This window comes from Rhinolophus sinicus, linkage group LG11 (assembly GCF_036562045.2).
Source record: "Rhinolophus sinicus isolate RSC01 linkage group LG11, ASM3656204v1, whole genome shotgun sequence".
In the NCBI taxonomy this organism is placed as follows: Eukaryota; Metazoa; Chordata; class Mammalia; order Chiroptera; family Rhinolophidae; genus Rhinolophus; species Rhinolophus sinicus.
The window spans coordinates 47,227,535-47,231,946 of NC_133760.1; positions in this window are offsets into that span (position 1 = coordinate 47,227,535).

Genomic DNA, 4,412 nt, shown 5'->3' on the forward strand with positions numbered 1-4,412 from the left:
CCTTCTGACTGTTCAGCCCTGGCCGCGTGCAAACTCTGGAGTGCTGAGGGCACTTCCTGAGCACAGCCAAATGTGCTGGGTGTTAGATGAGCACCCTGAACACCAATACAAAGGGACCCAAACGGATATGGGTTCAGCTAGGATGTCGGCTTAAGGTGGGGATGGGAGCCAGTGAGATGCAATGTCAGTTGACTCCTGAGGGGGAAGGTGCTGCGATGGAGTTGGAGTTGAAGAGGTTTGTTTAGGGGACGGGGTAACACCAGTGAAAGGTAAAGGGGGAGCCTCCGAACATAATCAGATCTGACATTCTCAGCCAGTCCCACGGGAGCTCTGGAGCAAAGACTGCCCTTTCGAGGAGTCACGCGTTGGGTAGAAATGACCAGGCCCTGGACCCCTGACTGTGTCAATCATTGGCTGGTAGTCGAGCGGGAAGGGCATGGTTCCTGAGGGTGGGACCGATGGAGGATGCCAGCTAACAGTACTACTTGCAGCTAAATGGCAAGTTCTTTTAGAAGGGAAATCCAAACAGAGCAGCTCCACAGCACCGTTTAATGAGATGTAGGGAATTTGGTTGTCTCTGCCATCTTCTCAACACCAAGAAGGAAAGGCCTGCCTGCCTGCAGGGATAACAGAAATAAGGGGCAGAGAGCGAAGCGTGGCCCTGGTGCCTGACATGGGCACCTAGATCCAGCTGTGCCTGCAGCCCATCATTTGCTTGTCTTTCTGGTTATGTGAGTCAGTAAACACTCTTTTTGCTTAAGACGTTTTGAGTTTTCCATTTTGGCAAAAGAAAGATTCCAGACTGATATGCTCCTTGAGCCTTAAAATGAGCCTCAGGATACCATGTTGCAGGTTTTGGGGAGGAACAGGGACAGTTACTGTAAAGCATGGGCACAGAGTTGCTGCCCGATACAGAGTATTTTGTGCTGTGAGAAGAAAAAGCATAAGAGGCAAAGCAGGGCCTGGGACACCTCGGGAGGCCCCTCTGTGTCCAGGGCCAGCCAGCGCTCAGCAAGGCCTGGCCCCTGGCTCCACTATGCAGAGGTGCCCAGCTGTGAAGGAGGCCGGCTCGCGAGTGACTTTGAGCCTGTGGTTTTCTGCAGTGAGTGTTCCCTGGGCCAGTCGTTATTGGCGGCGTAGGAGGAAAAGAAAGCCCTCTTTCAGGACAAAGAGGAGGCCTCTCACCCTCTCTATCTTTACCTGGACAGTTCTTTACATTTATTTTTGTTGTTGTTGTTTGTAGACTATTCTTTTGTGGACATAAGTAAAGTTTATAACAAAACAAAAAGAATAAACTTAAAATGACCACATTTGCAGCAGTGTGATGATTACAAAGCTTTTGGGAAAAACAAAGAACAAAGACCTCTTATAACTCAGGAGCTATTTTCGGTTTTCTGAGAGAAATGGGAAATTTGTTAATTTAAAGATCTGCAGGGCTTCCCACTGCTCTTTTCTCTTCTCTCACCAAAAACATACAAGCTTTAAAAGGCTCCTTGGTAAGGACTTTGTGTTCTGCATGTTAAAACAATATGGGGTGGAGGTGGAGGCTGCTGCTCTCCTGTCTCCCAATCTCCCCGAGGAAGCTTACATCCTAATTCTAAAAGGGAATAAAAAGTGCCTTTGAATAGCCATTTGGTTCATCACGTGCCTAATATCTGTTATTAAGGAAGCTCCTGCCTGCTCTCATTGCTCATTGTGAGACTAGAGCAGCTATAGCACTTTAACAGCTCGCAGGAGAGGTCGTGAGCAGAGTTAGGCGTCAAAAGCCAGTGGGAAGTGGATTCCCCTGGCACCTGTCCTGCTTCTTTCTTTCTGTCCTCTGACCTCTACCGATACTTCTCATTTTTCTCAGGGTCTGTGGGACCCCCAAAGCCCATCTCTTGGTCACTTCCTTTGTGGAGCCCTCCCCAGCATGCCCTGGCAGACTTAGTTATGGTTTCCTTTGGGTACCTATGTGACCAGTGTGATACTGCAGAAATGACAGTTTCACTTCTGAAGTTAGGCCATAAAAGATATTGTGACTTCTTTCTTGTTCTCTCTTGTATCCTCTGCTCTGTGGAGGGCCAGCTGCCATGTCATAAGGCCACTCAGGCAGTCCTATGGAGACGCCCACGTGGTGAGGCCGAGGTGATGGTTTTAAGAGACGCCCACAGAGTTTTCAATATACTTCCCTTCAAGAGGTGGACCTTACTCCCCTGCTCCTTGAGTGTGGAATGGACTTGTTGACGCACTACAATCGTGAAGAACGTCATTCTCACCCAGAGTTTATATTAGGGTTCATTCTTGGTGTTGTACACTCTATCCATTGTTGACAATGAGATGTTAAGTCCCAACTATTACTGTATTACTGTCTATCTTCCCCTTCAGATCTGTTAGTGTTTGCTTCATATGTTTAGGTGCTCTGATGTTGGGTGCATGTATAGTTATAATGGTTATGTCCTTTTGATGGATTGACCCCTCTATCATTATACAATGACCCTCTTTGTCTCGTGTTACAGTCTTTGACTTGAAGTCTATTTTGTCAGATGTAAGGATAGAACTCCCTTTGATCTCTTGGTTTTCGTTTGCATGGGATAGCTTTTTCCATCCCTTCACTTTGAGCCTATTGGCGTCCTTACCGCTGAAGTGAGTATCCGGAAGGCAGCATATACTTGGGGCCTGTTATTTATTTATGTATTTTAAATCCATTGAGCCACTCTCTATGTCTTTGGATTAGAGAATGTAATCCATTGGCATTTGAAGTGATCGTTGATAAGTAAGGGCTCACTAATGCTACCTTATTCGGTTGTTTTCTGGCTGTTTTGTAATCTCTTGTTTCTTTCTTCCACTCTTGATGTCTTCCTTTGCAATTCAATGATTTTCCTCAGTGGTATACTTGGATTTCTGTCTCTTTACCTTTTGTTATCTCCTATAGACTTTTGCTCATTCTTACCATGAGGCTTACATAAAATATCGTTTAGTTTTAACAGTGTATTTTAAGCTGATAACAACTTAACTTTGTATGCATACGAAAACTACCCCGTTTTATGTTTTTGATGTCACAATTTACATCTTTTTATTTTTTGTATCCATCAAGAAATTATTATAGCAATATTTTTGTCCTTTACCATTTACACTGGAGTTAAGTGATTTATATACAGCTATATTCGGGTATTCTGAATTTTGCTATATTCTTACCTTTACCATCATGTTTTATTTTTTCATATGTTTTCATGTTATTAGTTAGCACCCTTTCACTTCAGTTTGAAGAACTCCTTTCATCATTTCTTTAAGGTAGACCTAGTGGTGATTAACCCCCTCGGCCTTTATTTACGTGGGCAATTCTTTCTTGTAGCTGAATTATAGCTTTGCTGAGGGAAGTGTTCTTGCTTGGAAGTTTTTCATTTTCTCTCAGCACTTTGAATTTATCATTCCACTCTCCTGGTGTATAAGGTTTTCACCGAGAAAGACATGGATAGCCTTATGGTGATTCCCTTTTGTGAGGATTTTTTTCCCTTGACTTTTAAAATAGTCTCTCCTTGTCTTTGATTTTAGACAGTTTTATCATCTTGTGTTTGCAGAAGATCTCTCTCGGTTGACTCTGGGGACCTATGAGCTTTATGAATGTGGATGTCCCTATCTCTTCCCAGACTTGGAAACTTCCCAGCCATTAGTTCTTCATATAATCTTTCTGCCCAGTTCTCCCTCTCTTTTCCTTCTGGGACTCTCATAACACAGAAAATTTTTTCTTGATGGTATCCCATGATTCACGAAGGATTTCTTCACTATTTTTCATTCCCTTTTCTTTGTTCTCCTCTGAATAGATAATTTCAAATGATTTGTCTTTGAGTTGAGAGTCTAGCTTTATCAAGTCAGCTGTTGGTGTTCTCCACTGCAATTTTCATTTCATTCATTGTATTCTTCAGCTCCAGAATGTCCCATTTACCTTTTTATGATTTCCGTCTCTTTGAAACTTCTCCTTTTGTTCCTGTGTTGTTTTTCTGATTTCATTGCTGTCTTTCTTTGTTTTTTTTGTAGCTCACTGAGCTGCCTTAAAGCAACTAGTATTTTGAATTCTTTATCATTCAAGTTATAGATCTCCATTTCTTTTGGGTCCGTTACTCGAAAATTATTGTGTTCCTTTGGTGGTTTCCTATTTCCTTGATTTTTCATGTTCCTTGAAGTGTTGCATTGCTGTCTTTGCATTTGAAGGAGTTATCTCCTCTGGTCTTTACTGTCTGGCTTGGGAGAGGAGCAGTTTCTGTCAGTCCAGTGGTTCTGAGACTTTCTCAGACCATATATATATATGACTATATATGACTGTATATATACGACTGTATATATGACTATATATAAAACTATATATGACTATATGACTGTATACATACTATATATATGAATATATATATATATGACTGACCCACACTTGTTCC